We start from the raw sequence: 18,997 nt of genomic DNA on the forward strand, positions 1-18,997 counted from the left end.
AGGGAGAAAATACTATCTCTTATTTCCTCTGGCAATAGGGGAGCACCCAGTTCTTCTTGTTGGTGTTCTGCCAGTCGTGGTAGCGTTAAGGTAGAGAGAAAGTCCCGTATTGTCGCATCTGTGGCTAATAGACAGGATCTATATATTGTTGAATAATGTTCCTCAAAAGCGTGGTGTATATCACTCTGGGTGTGCATTGTGACGCCCAGCGTGTCCTGTGTAGATATCACAGGTGTGGAGACTGCATCTTGCCGTATCAGCCACGACAGCAACTTGCCAGGTCTGTCTCCCATATGGTGGGTGCCTGCTGAGTGCGCCGCATAGTTCGGTTATGAAGCCGTTCAAGAAACCTGGAGTGTTTATATTTGTCTCTCTCGCTAAGGATCTAGCATTTCCCTCTTGCGCCTCCTTCTCACCCCGGAGCAGTTCACGTTCAAGGCGTGTGAGTTCAGATTCCAACTGCCTCCGCATACCCGCTTGGGCACAGAGGTAATCACCTCTGATCACCACTTTAAACGCGTCCCATTCTGTCTGCGGCGTCACAGCCGTGACAGTATTTTCTTCAAAGTATTGAATGATATTAGTTGGCCAGCAGACTACGAAAGGGTGCGTCCAACAGCATATTTGGTTGTAACCACCAGGTTGGAATTGGCGGGCGGGGATGTTCCCATAACCTTCTAATACATGGGGATTGTGGTCCGAATGTGTCCTCCCCAGGTAAAAGACTGCAGTGATATGTGGGAGTAGCTATTCCGAAAGCATGTAGCATTCCAACTGCACATGCAGGTCATGGGCACCCGAGTAATAGGAATATACCCTGTCGTAGGGGTACAGGGGTATTTTTAGGTTTTAGGGCTGGGTTTGGTTTTTGGGGTACAGGGGTATTTTTAGGTTTTAGGGCTGGGTTTGGTTTTTGGGGTACAGGGGTATTTGTAGGTTTTAGGGCTGGGTTTTGGTTTTTGGGGTTCAGGGGTATTTTTAGTGTTCACTTTTTTTAAAAGCACGACTTTAAATAAATTAAATTAATTAAATTAATTTAATTAAATTCAATTAAATTAATTAAATTAATTATTTTATTTACAATTAATAAATTAATTAAATTACACTACTTAAATTAAATTAAACTAATTACATTTTTTAAATTAATTAAATTAATAAAATTAAATGATATTATTTACAATTTATAAATTAATTAAATTACATTAATTAAATTAAATTAATTATTTTAATTATTATTTTAAAATTATTTTAATTAAATTTATTATAATAAATTAAATGATATTATTTACAATTTATAAATTAATTAAATTACATTAGTTAAATTAAATTAAATAAATTAAATTAATTACAATTTTAATATTAATTAAATTACAATAATTAAAAAAAATTAAATTATTTACTTTTTTTAAATTAATAAAATAAAATTAATTAAATTAAATTAATTAAATTAACTAAATTACATTATTTAAAAAAAGATATACTTACCTATACTTACGTTGTAATGGCATGCGTTGTAATAGTATCTACTATGTAATGACATGCGTTGTAAAGGCATGCATTGTAATGGATCCTGCGTTGTAAAAATTGCGATGTGACAGTCTGCGTTGTAAAATAACGCGTTGTAACGTCATAGATCCACTGTTTCACCGTTATATTCCAAGGAGGAATTTGAGATCTGCTGCTAGGAATTGGGTAACAGCTGCTAGGTTCATGAAAGCTACATGGGGGGGAGGGGTTTTTCGCTGTTGGGTGCCAATTTGTGGAATCTGCTTCATCTCTCAATCTCTAATTTGGAACTACATTCTGCCTTTAGAAAATCTTTGAAGACCTGGCTTTTCTCTTGCTCCAGTCCTCATCTCCCTTAAACCTTGAGTTTTAGTAATTTGTGAACTTTGATGTACTGACCCTGTCAGCAGCGCCTTGATGCCTTCAGGCTAAGTTTGCGCTTTAAAAGTTTTATATTCATTCATTCATTCATTGCATAAGTTTAAACGGGACCCCTGGCTGTACCCAGATCAGTGTACTTTGCGTAAAAGAATACCCTGTGTCGTACAATTAGCCACGCCATCGGCGGTGTGAGAGTTGAGTTTCTGTGGTGACCAGGTGAGTCTCTTGTGAAAGAGCTACTTGTATATGGTGCCGTTTGAGATATGAATACATCTGATACCTGCGTGATGGCGAATGCATGCCCCTCACATTTCATGTAGCAATTTTAAGTGGAAACATGGGTCTTATAGGGTGCGAAGTGGACATGTGTCTGTAGCGACCCAGCAGACATGCATGATACACATGCCTCAGCAACGCATAACTCCCCTAGCATACTGGCTCGTGGCATGGCATAGTGTATAGATCTGCTTACAACAGATGATGATTCACAATAGATCCAAAACAAAAGCATTTCGATAAACAATTCCAAAAGGGCAATTGTGTAACCGGTAATCATCCAAACTCTCAATAGAGACAACAGTCAAGAACGATCTGGGGGTGTGTGCTGCGGGCTAAACATATATAACTTACAATTCGTACATCAAGTGTCGTAGAGGCTCCCCATCCACTGTCAAGGTACAGTGTGTAAAAAGAAAGCAGCCCATGTACACCGGTTCCAAAACATCTAGTAAATAAGCAGTGTGGACTGATGTGCACATGACTACAAAAGAGCATGTGTTCAAATCCCGCACCTCCCTTCTACAACAGGATGTCTCCCCTTACCTCATGCGAACTTTCAGAATCTTAACAGCATCTATTGCAAATGACTATGCCGATTGCAGCTGCGGGAAACATCCTAAACAACAAAGTTGTAATGACGACTTACCTGAATCACGAAGTCCGAACAACGACAAATCCTGAAGAACGAAGTCATGAACAACGAAGTCCTAAACCACGACTCTTCTTAACACAATGATTCCCGGACTGTAATGCACTCTTCTAACTTGGAAACGCCCTGGGACTGTCCCCCCCCCCCTCCCCACCCCCACCTCCCCGCAATGCTGCTAGGGCACGTCACTCTTCTACGCATGTGTTAGAACTGGCTATTTCTGGTAGGCTAAGGCTGACGCCAAAGCCAGGCAGAAACCACCAATCTAGTCAGGGCAAGGAAGTCACACGCCAAGATAACCCCTGCTCACCCCCTTGGTAGCTTGGCACGAGCAGTCTAGGCTAAACTCGAAGGCAATGTGTAAAGCATTTGCGTCAGCGCACAATAGCAACAACATACTAGGTACACCACAAAAGAGACTCCACACACGGTTATTATAAAAATACCCTTTGTATTGTAAAAGCACATCAGATAAAATCACACATATACATGGTGCCACTTGGCACGGGCAATATTCACATGGGATTATTCACAAGACAGGGCCACATGGGCCACTGTCATATTCAACACTTTCCGAAATAGAAATACTTGTCAGAAATTAGAATAAGCATATAAAATCACTGTAGCACAAAGTAACAGTTATGAATCACATCCAGTAACTACTGGGAACAGGTAAGTACACACTACGCAACCCTAAACACCTTAGGAGCATGTCACGCAGGTACCCAGGACCTCACTAGGACCACCTGTACTAGAAAGAACAACCACCTAAGGATGAAATCCACTTAGGGGTATAAATCAGGACACACTACCCATGATGCATGACTATACATTCAGAGGAGTAGTAAGGAAAACACATGATGTATAGACCTACACATTCAGCGGTGTTAAGGACAGAGCACATGATGTAATCACAATACATTCAGGGGTGCAGCGCAAGAAGACACATGATGACGAAACATTCAGAGGTGCAGCGCATGAAAAGAAAGACACATAATGCATCAAACATTCAGAGGTGTCCAGAGTAAAGCAATAGCGCAAAAATCACATGAGGCCTAAAAACCTTCAGAGGTGCAGGAATAACACATGATGCAAGAAATCACATTCAGAGGTGCAATAACCAGATGATTGCGCACAAACTCACATAAGCCACCACCTGTGGCAGTCCCTAGGCCAACGGCCTTGTTGGGGCTCAGACGCCCTGAGTCTCAGTGTCAGGGTGCGCTGCCATGCAGCGCCAGTCTCAAAGTTCAAAAAGCCTAAACGTGGCAGGTGCCCACTAAGTGCTGGGCACCTGGAGAACAACAGAACTGCGCCCCCTGAGCCACACAGGCTCTCAAAACACTGAGCCAAACGTTGGAGCCACAGAGGCTCTTAAAACACTGGTGCCCCCATGAGCCTCACCGGACTCTAGCCCTCACACTCAGGGGCAGGAAGGGACGAGCACCGACAATATGCCCCGAAGTCCCCCCCTCTCGAAGATGGCCCTCTCGGGAGCCAAACGGGCTTGTATACATAATGCGGCCCCTCTGAGCCTCCCTGGGCTCATGCGCGTTGGGGCGACCCACTGCCAACTGGGGCCGCCCTCGAAGGCTTGGTCATGCGTTGGGGCGACCCACTGCCATTCGGGGCCGCCCTTCCTTGGTGCCTCGACCGGCACCACGAGAACCCCTCTGCTCCCTCACGGAGCAGCAGCATCACGGAGCCTCCCCCCAGCCCTCGGGACTCACCGGGCTGTTCTCGGCGGGGGCTCTCCTCGGCAGGCCGTCCTCGCGCTCCTCCTCCTCGGCCGGTACGTAGCCAGGCCTCAGACGCTCCTCGCCCTCCAGCGCTCACTCGCGCTCTGGCCCGGCCGGTCTCAGGCAGCTCTCCGCCCGCTCTCCGTCCTTCAGTGAGCAGCGGGGAGCAGAGACGGCCGGCCGGGGCTGAGAGCACTCGCTGGATTCCCTCGGCGAGGTCAGCAGTCTTTCCCGGTCCCGGCGAGGATGAGGCGGCTCTCGAAGGGGTCCCGATGGCAGGGACCAATCCTGTCGCGGCACAGGGGGCGAGCCTCCAGCAGCACCCGGGAGTCAGCCAATGGCAGTGCGGCTCCCGGGCAGGTAAACAATGACGCTCCGCTCCGTGGGCCAATCACGGCCCACTATGCTGATGACGCTGCGCCGCACGGGCCAATCCCGTCGCGGCCTCTTCGTTCTCCTCTCCTCGGCTCCTGATCGCCTTCAGGCCCCCGGGCCGCAGCGGTGACAACACAGGGCAATGCCGGGTGGGCACCGGCCTCCATTAACTGCAGTATACAAGCGCTACTAAGCGCTTGGGGCCAGATAAAGCGCTCCAAAGCGCTAAACACGATCCACAGCGCTACGAAGCAGGAAAAGCGCTCCTAAGCGCTTACAAAGTCCAGAGAAGGCGCTCTCAAGCGCGTGGGGGAAATAAAGCGCCCCAGAGCTCCAGACAGCAGGCAGAGCGCTCCCAGGCGCTCAAGGGGAAGCACAGCGCCTCCAGGCGCTAGAAATCCACTCCAGCGCTCTCCCCCGGATAAAGCAGCTTCTCCATGCTGCCAGGGTCCCAGAGCTTCCCCAGGGGGCAAAGCCAAGTCCCCCCTTCAGCCCAGGCAGGGCAGAAGGGTCCCCCAGGAGTCCAGGAATCCAGGCACCCAGGGGCTGGGCAGCGCCCACCCCTGGTAGATCCAAGTCAGCCACAAGAGCTAGAACAAGAACAAGTTGGAGGGAGACACAGCTCCTTCTTATACCCAGGAATGCCTTTGAAGAACTTCGTGCAAGGGACCCCGAGTACTGGAATGTTTCTGGTTTACGTCTTTCCTGACAGCTTCAGGGCCAGAGGTGACAGTGGGCCGTCAGGATGGAGAGCTAGCAGGGTGGGCGGCAGGCACAGCCCAGCACCACCAGACGCTCTTTCCTCCCATCCCTGACAGCAGAGGGGCCTCTCATCTATGGCTGTCTCAGACCCCCCTCCTCTGGAGCCTTGCAGACCCTGCAGACCCTGTCCTACTCAAACCGGACAGTCCATCCACCAGCAGGTCCAGGCACTCCTGGGCAGACTCACCAGCCAATCACACGCTAGCACCAACTTACACAATTATACCAACTTCCAAAAGTAGTACTTCCAGACTAGGTACAAACAAGCTGCATACATCATTTTGCAGCATTCATTCTCACGAGTTCACACATATCAAACTCGACCCCTGCACTCCCCACACAACAGGAACTACCATGGGCATACATATTCCCCATTCATTCCTATGGGAGGGCAGGTCACTCACTCTTCATACAGAGAGCTCAAGCACTTTACACTGTACCACAGTGAAAAAAGTGCGCAGAGGCCTAGAATCACCAACACCAGGTTCCACAAACAGGCTAGGAAAAAGCAAAAAGTCTAGGGGTGAACCTGCCCAAAGGGCCGGGTCCAACACAGCCCCCTTCCAGCCAAAACGCAGGGTAGACCAATCACTCCACTGATGGGCTTCACTGCTTTGGGCGACAAAAACCACGGACACGGACCTGCCCGGCAGGGACAACCCTCTGGTTTTTCGCCACTCTGAACCTACCTGGTTACCTCTAAACAATAACTCTCTGACACAACTAGGACACCCCACTGGGACTCCCTAGTCATCCACAGCCAAGACCATCCAAATCACAGGTCCTAACCAATCCACAGAGCGGGGGGCAATAACCCCTGGCACACAATAGCCGTTCTCCACTCTCTCTCTCAGTGTAGCTACAACTACCACTGATCCAACAACCTAGGGTCCACACCCCCAAGCTGACCAGAGGTCATGGGCAAGAATGCCCCAACCTACCTCTACTTCTGGGTTTCCGCACCCTCACAGAGAAGCACTCACCAGAACACAATTCTCCTACCAGCTCAGGACCTCACTCCATCACTGGTCTACCACCTGGAAACTATTCCACTTCTGAGGTACAAAGCATACAGCACAGTCCCTCGTCAAGCAGGTGGGGGGACACAGTCCACAGCAAAGCCCCCTTTCCTCTACCTTAGTGTAAACAACAAACTGCAGGTGGGCCCCAGACCACACAGCTAGGGCAGCCCCCTCAGTCTCTTCAGCTGGTCCACTTGGGCAGAGATTCCTCTTGACCTAGAAGTTTCCTAATCTCCCAACCTAAGATCTAAACCCTCAGGTTGCACCGGGGTCAGAAGTAAGGACACCGTCCCTCTGCACCCCCTTCCAGTTCCACTACTACAGGCCCAGTATGTCTCAGGCTAGACAGAGCACACGCCAGCGGCGTATCAGCGACACACACTCCTCCAGTACTCCCTATCACAGGGTGATTCTCAGTATGTCCCAGGCTAGACAGAGCACACGCCAGCGGCGTATCAGTGACACACTCTCCTTCAGTACTCCCTATCACAGGGTGATTCTCAGTATGTCCAAGGCTAGACAGAGCACACGCCAGCGGCGTATCAGTGACACACTTTCCTCCAGTACTCCTTCCAGGTCAGGCCACACCCCAACCTGGCTTTCCCCCCTCCTCGGGGAACAACCTCCAAAGGCCCCACAAATGGTCAAGCACTCTAGACGGTCAAATGCTCAGCGAGCCAGGACTTCTGCACCCTCCACTTAGGAGCGGTACTGCCCCACACTAGGACCGCCGGAGGTCTGGTTACAGACACTCCCCGTCCTCTAGACACAGGAAAATCCTCCTCAAATGACTTGTATGTACAGCCTAGGCCCCTGACCTGGCGCTCCCTTAGGGAACCCTCCGGGCCCTGAGATAAGGTTTCAGGCCAACGTGGGACACACCGTCCCACCCTCACTCCGCCTCCACTGAGACAGGGCGTGAGCCCCTACACCCCTACCATCCTAATGGGATCTAGCTGGGCTACACATGAACCTCTTCACCTACACAGGATCATCAGATACACAAGCCACTGCTTTTAGAATCACTCCCTAATGCCACTGCAAGACATCTAGCACACCGCCAGACATCCACCTTCTTGTCCAGTTCCTTTGCAGGACCTCGTGCACACCACCAGAGGTAAACCTCTCATGCAAGCTCTTTAACAAAAAGAAAACTCACACCAACTCCTCCAGTTCAGCACATAACTCATGCGCACACTCCCCCCCCTCGGACTGGTAAGGCAGTTTCTACCACCCCTGATCACTCAACCTGACCACACGTGACACAGGTACCAAACTCTGGGAGCGGGGAATGGGAATTAACAAACTGGACACATTTAAAGCTGCCACCACTGGATCCTACCACACTGGGGAATCCAGACACACACACTACACCCAGGGAACAACTACCCCCCTGAGCTAGTCTTTTCTCCTCACACTCCCTCTCTCTCCTATCTACCCACACACACACATGGGGATAGGATTTGGGATGGGACACTGGACCCAGCAAGGGATTCCTAATCTATGGGAACCCCCCCTCTACTGGCGTCCCGCCCTGTCACTTTCTCTCATCTGCCGCTAAACATAAAGCGCAGAAACACATTTGAAAATGACACTCTTGAGGAAAAAAAATCAAAATCAATAATCCCAAACATGTGACTATCTGAAAAAACAATTGCAGAGTTTTGTAATGTAGCCAGTTGTCGCTATGGCACTTCGCAAACACCAGTCCAAATCCGCACCGCTGACCTACCAATGTTAGAACTGGCTATTTCTGGTAGGCTAAGGCTGACGCCAAAGCCAGGCAGAAACCACCAATCTAGTCAGGGCAAGGAAGTCACACGCCAAGATAACCCCTGCTCACCCCCTTGGTAGCTTGGCACGAGCAGTCTAGGCTAAACTCGAAGGCAATGTGTAAAGCATTTGCGTCAGCGCACAATAGCAACAACATACTAGGTACACCACAAAAGAGACTCCACACACGGTTATTATAAAAATACCCTTTGTATTGTAAAAGCACATCAGATAAAATCACACATATACATGGTGCCACTTGGCACGGGCAATATTCACATGGGATTATTCACAAGACAGGGCCACATGGGCCACTGTCATATTCAACACTTTCCGAAATAGAAATACTTGTCAGAAATTAGAATAAGCATATAAAATCACTGTAGCACAAAGTAACAGTTATGAATCACATCCAGTAACTACTGGGAACAGGTAAGTACACACTACGCAACCCTAAACACCTTAGGAGCATGTCACGCAGGTACCCAGGACCTCACTAGGACCACCTGTACTAGAAAGAACAACCACCTAAGGATGAAATCCACTTAGGGGTATAAATCAGGACACACTACCCATGATGCATGACTATACATTCAGAGGAGTAGTAAGGAAAACACATGATGTATAGACCTACACATTCAGCGGTGTTAAGGACAGAGCACATGATGTAATCACAATACATTCAGGGGTGCAGCGCAAGAAGACACATGATGACGAAACATTCAGAGGTGCAGCGCATGAAAAGAAAGACACATAATGCATCAAACATTCAGAGGTGTCCAGAGTAAAGCAATAGCGCAAAAATCACATGAGGCCTAAAAACCTTCAGAGGTGCAGGAATAACACATGATGCAAGAAATCACATTCAGAGGTGCAATAACCAGATGATTGCGCACAAACTCACATAAGCCACCACCTGTGGCAGTCCCTAGGCCAACGGCCTTGTTGGGGCTCAGACGCCCTGAGTCTCAGTGTCAGGGTGCGCTGCCATGCAGCGCCAGTCTCAAAGTTCAAAAAGCCTAAACGTGGCAGGTGCCCACTAAGTGCTGGGCACCTGGAGAACAACAGAACTGCGCCCCCTGAGCCACACAGGCTCTCAAAACACTGAGCCAAACGTTGGAGCCACAGAGGCTCTTAAAACACTGGTGCCCCCATGAGCCTCACCGGACTCTAGCCCTCACACTCAGGGGCAGGAAGGGACGAGCACCGACAATATGCCCCGAAGTCCCCCCCTCTCGAAGATGGCCCTCTCGGGAGCCAAACGGGCTTGTATACATAATGCGGCCCCTCTGAGCCTCCCTGGGCTCATGCGCGTTGGGGCGACCCACTGCCAACTGGGGCCGCCCTCGAAGGCTTGGTCATGCGTTGGGGCGACCCACTGCCATTCGGGGCCGCCCTTCCTTGGTGCCTCGACCGGCACCACGAGAACCCCTCTGCTCCCTCACGGAGCAGCAGCATCACGGAGCCTCCCCCCAGCCCTCGGGACTCACCGGGCTGTTCTCGGCGGGGGCTCTCCTCGGCAGGCCGTCCTCGCGCTCCTCCTCCTCGGCCGGTACGTAGCCAGGCCTCAGACGCTCCTCGCCCTCCAGCGCTCACTCGCGCTCTGGCCCGGCCGGTCTCAGGCAGCTCTCCGCCCGCTCTCCGTCCTTCAGTGAGCAGCGGGGAGCAGAGACGGCCGGCCGGGGCTGAGAGCACTCGCTGGATTCCCTCGGCGAGGTCAGCAGTCTTTCCCGGTCCCGGCGAGGATGAGGCGGCTCTCGAAGGGGTCCCGATGGCAGGGACCAATCCTGTCGCGGCACAGGGGGCGAGCCTCCAGCAGCACCCGGGAGTCAGCCAATGGCAGTGCGGCTCCCGGGCAGGTAAACAATGACGCTCCGCTCCGTGGGCCAATCACGGCCCACTATGCTGATGACGCTGCGCCGCACGGGCCAATCCCGTCGCGGCCTCTTCGTTCTCCTCTCCTCGGCTCCTGATCGCCTTCAGGCCCCCGGGCCGCAGCGGTGACAACACGGGGCAATGCCGGGTGGGCACCGGCCTCCATTAACTGCAGTATACAAGCGCTACTAAGCGCTTGGGGCCAGATAAAGCGCTCCAAAGCGCTAAACACGATCCACAGCGCTACGAAGCAGGAAAAGCGCTCCTAAGCGCTTACAAAGTCCAGAGAAGGCGCTCTCAAGCGCGTGGGGGAAATAAAGCGCCCCAGAGCTCCAGACAGCAGGCAGAGCGCTCCCAGGCGCTCAAGGGGAAGCACAGCGCCTCCAGGCGCTAGAAATCCACTCCAGCGCTCTCCCCCGGATAAAGCAGCTTCTCCATGCTGCCAGGGTCCCAGAGCTTCCCCAGGGGGCAAAGCCAAGTCCCCCCTTCAGCCCAGGCAGGGCAGAAGGGTCCCCCAGGAGTCCAGGAATCCAGGCACCCAGGGGCTGGGCAGCGCCCACCCCTGGTAGATCCAAGTCAGCCACAAGAGCTAGAACAAGAACAAGTTGGAGGGAGACACAGCTCCTTCTTATACCCAGGAATGCCTTTGAAGAACTTCGTGCAAGGGACCCCGAGTACTGGAATGTTTCTGGTTTACGTCTTTCCTGACAGCTTCAGGGCCAGAGGTGACAGTGGGCCGTCAGGATGGAGAGCTAGCAGGGTGGGCGGCAGGCACAGCCCAGCACCACCAGACGCTCTTTCCTCCCATCCCTGACAGCAGAGGGGCCTCTCATCTATGGCTGTCTCAGACCCCCCTCCTCTGGAGCCTTGCAGACCCTGCAGACCCTGTCCTACTCAAACCGGACAGTCCATCCACCAGCAGGTCCAGGCACTCCTGGGCAGACTCACCAGCCAATCACACGCTAGCACCAACTTACACAATTATACCAACTTCCAAAAGTAGTACTTCCAGACTAGGTACAAACAAGCTGCATACATCATTTTGCAGCATTCATTCTCACGAGTTCACACATATCAAACTCGACCCCTGCACTCCCCACACAACAGGAACTACCATGGGCATACATATTCCCCATTCATTCCTATGGGAGGGCAGGTCACTCACTCTTCATACAGAGAGCTCAAGCACTTTACACTGTACCACAGTGAAAAAAGTGCGCAGAGGCCTAGAATCACCAACACCAGGTTCCACAAACAGGCTAGGAAAAAGCAAAAAGTCTAGGGGTGAACCTGCCCAAAGGGCCGGGTCCAACAGCATGTATGGCTCCCGCTCCATGCCTGCGGATCTGGCAGGGTCACATGATTTAATCAGTCAAGCAAGGAACGTGTCACATCCTCTACGAGCGCAGGTTTGCAGAGTGCATACAGACACTCTCCAATCCTTTTTAATGTTTCTCCTTAGGAACGTGATGTCAGCGACAGGCCCAACACTCCTCACAGATTGTGGCTGTCATCAGCTGTAAACTATGCCAGGGCATGTGCAAATTAGCAGGCGAAGGAGGAATTTTATAATGGTGTACGGAAATGGGATGCGTCTAAAGAAATTATGGCAGAATTTCATGAAACTTGTTTGTGTTGCTAGTTCCTGATCGATATTCAGCAGTAAGGCAGTGTGTCTGGCAGGAGGGCAGAGCAACCGGGCGAAGCGTTTAATATATTTAAATTCATGAGTGCCATTAACAAGAAGAAATGCACAGCACAGTTATCTGGAGTTCTAAGTTAAAAAAAGGGCACTATAGCAGGGCTCCTTTGATTAATCAATATTTTGTTCTCACATTGCCGAAGTTCATCAAAATCTACTTTGTTAAAGAAAACAGAAAGTGAGGCTTCAGAACTAAGCCCTGTAACCAGATCTCTCTCGCCGAAGGAAAGAAAAATATAGCACAAGATTAGCCTCAGGTGTGTGTGTGTGGGTAATCGTGTTTATATTTAGGTTGGGTGCAATTAGTTTTTAAGGGGTTGGGGGTTCTGGGTACGAAAAAACGTGGTAAAAGAATGCGTGGAAAAAAAGTTGTGGTTTAGACGAGGTCGTGGTTGCGACCTCGTTGTTAGGGAAGTCGTGGTTGTGGAACTCGTTGTTCCAACATACAACCGGCAGCTGCATATTGCATCATACAGATCACAATGCCTCAAACCGTAGTTCAACCAGGGTTAGGGTCCCACATTGTTCACATTATTTGTTCAGCCGTCTGTGGAGTAACATCTGGTTGTTCGGTTGAGTCCTGTGAGTTATGTACGGCCATATATCTGCTCATTGTCGCTAGATAGGTCTCGTTGGCTAGAGTTAGATGCATCCTCAGTCACCAAGGAGCCAGTGATTTCTGCTATTGCTTGCAGGGCATCTCGTTGTCTGCTGAGAATCAATTCCGAGTGTGGTCCTACATACGGTGAAGGTGGAGTACGCGTTCCCCTTGATCTCCGCTCTCCAGCGGCGGAAGGGTCCCCAGAGCCTCAGTAGGGTTACTGCTGCAGCCTTATCTCGAGGTCCCGCAGAGGTGAAGGTGTCCAGCCAGTCCTCTGCCTCCTCTGGTGTGGCAAAGAAGTGGGTTTTATCACTTGCAATCACTCGTGGACGTGAAGGGAAGAGTAGAGAATATTTCAGGTTGTTTTGCCGAAGGCGTTTTTTCACCGCCATGAATGAGAGCCTCTGCCTCTGCACCTGGATGATATAGTCCGGAAAGAACATTATTTTGTGATTGTCTATATGGATGTCTTGCAGCTTCCTAGTGTCCTGTAGGATGGAGTCCCTGTCCCGGTAGTTGAGGAGTCGGAGGAGCAGGGGCTGCGGGTTTGAGCCTGTGGGAGGGGGCCTCGCTGGGACTCTGTGCGCGTTCTATGACAAAGTGTGAGGAGAGGGTCCCCTCAGGTAGTAGATCTCAGAGCCAATCTTCCAGATGCGAGGTAGGGTCCCTTCCTTCCCATCGCTCTGGCACATCCACTAATCGTACATTATTGCGCCGTGCTCACCCCTCAGCATCCTCGGCTCTATCCTCCAGGAACTCCACGTGGTTCAACAAATAATGAACATGCTTATCCGTCTGGGTCACTTGTAGTTTGATTTCAGCAAGTGTGGACTCCAAGACAGTGGTGCAGTCTCTGAGCTTCCGGTGATCTGCGTGTAGGTGAGTGAGGTCAATGGCCGCTTTATCAATTTTGGATTCCAGGGAGGGACGGGTCTGATTGATGGTTTCTTCCAGCCGCTCCATTGCAGCCAGCACCACATCAACCTAATTTGCAGTTTGGTCGGTGTGTCCCTGCATCATCATCTTGTCAGATTTTGGCTTGGACGGAGTTGGTATGGTCTGAGCTTCTCTCGTGCCCGGGTGCCACCCGACATGAGCAGCAGTAGTTGTACCTCAATGTTGATCCTCACGTGGCAAGGCCTCAGAGCTGGGTCTTCAGGATGAGGGCTCCACAACGACCGCGTGTCACCTCAACGGTTCACAGATCGCGACGGCTCCGCTCCGCAGTACGTGACCCCGGCAGCTGGGCCTCCCGGCCTGCACAGGAACCCCCTCCTCAGCGCCGCCTCCGTGCACATCGCACTCACTCAAGTTGCGCCAGATAGTGGTGTACGTCTTCGCCCCAAGGAGAGGTCACACAGTCTCAGCGTCAATGGTGTAAATATTCGTGGGCACCAGCAACTCCCACCTATAATCACTTCCCGTGTAGCCTGTGCGGGCCACTCCAGATGTAGCACAACAAAGCAGAGACGTGCCTATGTCAAAGGCACAGCAACCACCAAAGTCCAAGAGATGTGTATCTCAGTGCTGCCAGTGGCTGTGGTATGCCAAGCGCCCAGTAGGGGTCTGGGTATCCATACAAGGTCAGCCTCGAGGGTCACCAAGGATGTGGGCTTCAGGCAGTAGGCAGAGTAACCTCAAAGCTCTCCCATAGGCCTCCATGCATTTCACAGAGGGGGATCAGAAGCACATCAAGCGCTGCTCAGCATGTCTCTGCTACGCCTGGCAAACATCGCAAGTAACATCAGAGGGGAGCTCGCAGGGTCAGAGCAGGCAGCTCATCATCAGTGGCACCCCTGCTGAATCACAAGCTTTGGTAAATGGCAGTGTAGGTGAGTCCAGTAGCAGCTACACACACCGCCCCCCCTCCACAGTTGCAGCCATTAGGTGGTCTAGAGGGCCTCAGGCGGCGGCAACATGAGGGGCACCTCAACCGCAGTAAGCAAACGACCAGGCGACCGCTGCAGGCGGGGAACCACTCACCCGAGACGCCCAGTTAATGGTAAACCTGACTCCTCCAAAGTCCAGTAATGTTCCAACCATTGCTCAGTAGGGTGGAAATGGTAAATCTGACCCCCTAAAAGTCCAACACTTTCCTTAATGTTGTTCAGGTTGGCATGGTAATAGTAAATCTGACGCCTCCAAAGCCCAATACTTCCCTTTCTGCTTCTTACGTTGGAGTGGGAGTAGTAAATCTGACCCCTCCAAACTCCAACACTTTCCCTACTGTTGCTCAGTATGGAGTGGGCATAGTGAATATGACCTCTCCATAGTCTAGCACTTTCCCTACTGTTGTTCAGGTTGAAGTAGGAATAGTGAATAACACCCCTCAAAACCTCCAACACTTTCCCTATTTTTGCTTAGGTTGGAGTGTGATTAGTAAATCTGACTGTTCTAAACTCCAACTGTTTCACTGTCTCACTACTGTAGTTCAGATTGGAGTGTGAGAAGTGTATGAGACCCATCCAAATCTATTTTCTTACAATGATTTAAAGAAAATTTAAGTAATTTAAAGTTTAAGTAATTTAAAAAGTTACTTGTGTGAACAAGAAAGTTTACCTTTCGAAACGCGTAACATTCTGGGAGAATAAACACTTTATTCTTCCAAACCCCTTTACTAGTTTAAAGTGTGAACTTTTTTTTGCTATATATCTTTTCGAGTAATATTTAAATTGAATTATAATTAATTTAGTTTTTTTTATCTTATTATGTATGTTTTATAAAAAATTATATTTATTTTAAAATGATGCTTATTCTTTTGCTGCATTCATTTTTTTTTGTTGATAAACACATTTAAATTCATTTTCCAAAAGGAATGCACCAGCCAATACGCACAGTATTGAAATGATCGAGGATTACAATCACAAGTTCTCAATACCCAACATACAGACATTAATAGGGCAGAAATGAGATGTAAACAGTCAAACCCCTCACAGTTATACCCCCTCCCAACCATTTCCCCCAAATTCAACGGTATTTCCTGGGGTGTGCTGTATACATAACTTTCTCCTGTGCGACGCACCAATCCACTCCATTCCGCCAACGCCCCACACTTGGGGGTTCAGGGCATTTCCAAGAGGCCGCAATGTCTCTTTTAGCTACCACCATAGCTGTAGTAAACAGCAGTTTTTCGTTGCGTGACCCGTCCAGCCAATCAGTGATGCCCAGGAGCATGTGTTTAGGGTTGTGTGGAACCTCCCACCCCAGAACCTCAGAGAGTTCTTCTTCGATGCCCTGCCAAAATTCAGCCAAGAGGGAACAGACCCATGCTGCATTCATTTTACAGTATTTTTTTCTTTACTTCTACATTATAATTGTTTTATATAGTTTTGATATTTAAAGTATTTTTTTATGTAATATTCTTTCAAAGTTCATTTATATTTTTAAGTTAATTTCTTCATTAGTTAAAATTTGATATATTTACGAATTTTATAAGGATATTGTGGATTTCTATATTTTTGTAGTCAATATGTTTTTCTTTACATACAAAGTTTGCAAAGAACAAGTCACTTACTTTTAGTAATCCTTGTTTCTGGTAGACACTCAAACTAGCCGCAGATTCCTTACCATTTTTATATTCCCCAGGTGCCAGACTGGATCTGGAAGCTTTCAAGAGTACCTCTCCATGCTGGAAGGTGGCGCTGTGTGGCTCTGCACTGATACCATTCTACTCCAGAAGTTATGCAGGGGGCCTATACAGGCACCACTCCCACAAGTTGATATCAGTTGCTTTCGAGACTGTCCATGCCCTCAGACACAGTGCCCCAGAAGCAAATTGGTAGACAGTGTTCAGATTCCTAGACTTGGGGCCTTTTTATTGGACAGTGTCCTATCACACAATGAGAACGAGGGGTCGGTGAGATTACTGCTTTTAGGTAGAATCTCTACCGGAAACAGCATTACCGAACGTAAGCAATGTCTTACTGATAGAGACTGCTAGCCGCAGATTCCTCACCATTTGTAGAGATACCAAAGCAATGCCTATTTGGAAGTGGATCTGTGAATGGACAGAAACCACAAAAGTCCTGCAGGATCGAGTGGGCAAATGTCCCTCTTGGCAAACTGATTTCTGAGTGCTTCATCAACATATGGAGGGACGCCCAGGTAGCTGCGTAGCAAATCTCTAGGACAAGGACTCCATGTGCCAACTCAGTGGTAGCAGCTATGGCTCTGGTAGAATGAGCAGATGCAGTCCTTCTAGAGACTGTTTTCGGGCCAGTACATAGCAAATCTTAATGAACAGAATGATCCAGTTAAGACAGTTCTCCTGCATTGCCTTGCCTCTTTTCATTTCAGAGATCCCCACATGGACCTGAATGTTTGCTCTGTGCTCTTTGGTACGATCTATGTAGAAGCTCAGCTCTCTATCAGGGTCCAAGCAAAAGAGTCTCTCTTCCTTCTTAGATTGGTGGGGCTTAGCCTAGTGTCAAGGCTCACCTGGTATTTCCACAGGAACGAGAGGCAGGACGCCGATGCACAGGTCCCAATTTCCCGCTACCACTGGTCTGCCCAACCGTGTCAGAGCTATGAACCAGTAAGCAGGGGGAAGAAGGGAAACAAGGGAAGAAGTCAACTGCAGTAGAACCCTCATTTTGACCTTGACTGCGACCTCATGGAAAAGGAATCCTCGGTACGCCCCAGGCAGCAGCAATCCGTCACTGAAGACGTCGAAATCCTGTGAACAGAAACAGCATTAACCTCCTGTGGAATGATAATTCCCAAACCAATATCAACCTATACTACTGTGCAGGACATTGACTATCACAAAACTAATACCTGTTGTTTTCCCCTCTTCCACTGGTGTCCACTAATTGCATAAATATGGGATACATAAGAGGTGCAACCTGAACAGAGCAAGAGGGAAATTACTACAATGCCAGGGATCGGATTATATAAAGAAAACAAGGTAGTGGTATCTTACCAGTGGTGTGGTGTAGCAAAAACGAAAGATTAGCCCCAAAATAGTAATGACCAACTGTCAATAGGTAGACTGGGTCACAACGATTCAAAAAGAAAAAATAAAGAAAAAAAAATGCAGGCTCAACTAATCATCCATCATCTCTGGATGACTGCAACCAGATAAATATACAGTAGCTATATTGGAGGGTAGAACTCATTCACAACATGAGCCTTGTGTTTCTCAGGGAGCTTCTAAACACATGAGCCCCTAAGTAGGTAAAGCGTAAATCAGATATAGACCAGCAAACAGAAATGCAGATGCTCAAGTGTAGATTCCCCTATTGTGGGACAATGCTTTGCAGGAAAAACACACTCACACTGGTGTCTGCCATACATCCCAGCGCTACGCGCGTTACCGCCTTGTGCTCGGTGCTCCCCGCTATGCCAAACCCGATATGGAGAGAAGCGGAGGAATCAGGAACTGTGGTGTGGTGACACCAAGGGAGGGAACACCACGTACCTGTGAGGAGGGACGGCAAATCTCTGGGGAAAAGCAAGGTCGAGTGCTCGTGGCAGCGGCAGTGGCCGTAGCGACCCCGGAAGTGACCTGGAGGAGCTTCGGAGGGAAACAGGGAACAGAAAACAACTAGAAAGTGCAGCGTTCTTCCAGTCCGGAAGCAGGGTTTTAACTCCCGGCTAGCTCCACCTCTTGTGCTGACAGCACCCAGGCAAAGCGATCGTGACACCTAGAGCACCTTAAGGTGATGGTTGGCCCGACGTGGAATGACGTCACAACTTTCGGAAGGAAGGATGCCCGTGTTCGCAGACCAGTTTGTCTGTGAAGAAGGAATTGAATGGTGGATTGACACAAAGAACGTGAAGCTCAGTCACAGGCCATGTCCAGGTGATGGCGATGAGAAAAAAGGACTTGATAGTAAGAAGCTGTTAAGGACAGCTGTGAAGCAGTTCAAACAGACTGTAGATAAGATAAGTGAGGACAATATTAATGTCCTAATGGGGCATGACCAAGGTAGAAACATATGATGTAGCCTTTTAAAAAATCACATCACAAATGAGGACTGATCTGGCAACTGTAAGAGGACTGAAAGGGCCGAAAGATATCCCTAAACTGTGATCAAAGCAAAGCCTTGTCGGGCAAGAGACAGAATAAACAATAGAACATCAGATAACGTGGCATGGAGGGATTCAATCTGGCATGTGCTGCACCTAACCGCAAATTTGTCCTAATACCAGGTATATACAGTTTTTGTTAATGGACAATTAGCTGCCAAGAGTACATCAACGAGTTCCGAAGGATGGCAGAAGGTGTCCAAATATCACTGCTCAATCTTGAAACATGAAGTTGGGGGAGTGTGAAGGCCCGGGTGCAGAACCCAGCCCTGTTGCCGTTACTGAATAACACACAATAGGGGT

General features: G+C 49.4%; 1 protein-coding gene across 1 annotated transcript in view; it reads right to left on the bottom strand.

The window, feature by feature from the left end:
• The window catches only part of LOC147711652 (polyunsaturated fatty acid 5-lipoxygenase-like), a 977,760-nt gene that overhangs the window by 257,374 nt on the left and 701,389 nt on the right, over window positions 1-18,997 (bottom strand). The gene's annotated exons all lie outside the window — the stretch shown is intronic.

This window comes from Lissotriton vulgaris, chromosome 5 (assembly GCF_964263255.1).
Source record: "Lissotriton vulgaris chromosome 5, aLisVul1.2, whole genome shotgun sequence".
In the NCBI taxonomy this organism is placed as follows: domain Eukaryota; kingdom Metazoa; phylum Chordata; class Amphibia; order Caudata; family Salamandridae; genus Lissotriton; species Lissotriton vulgaris.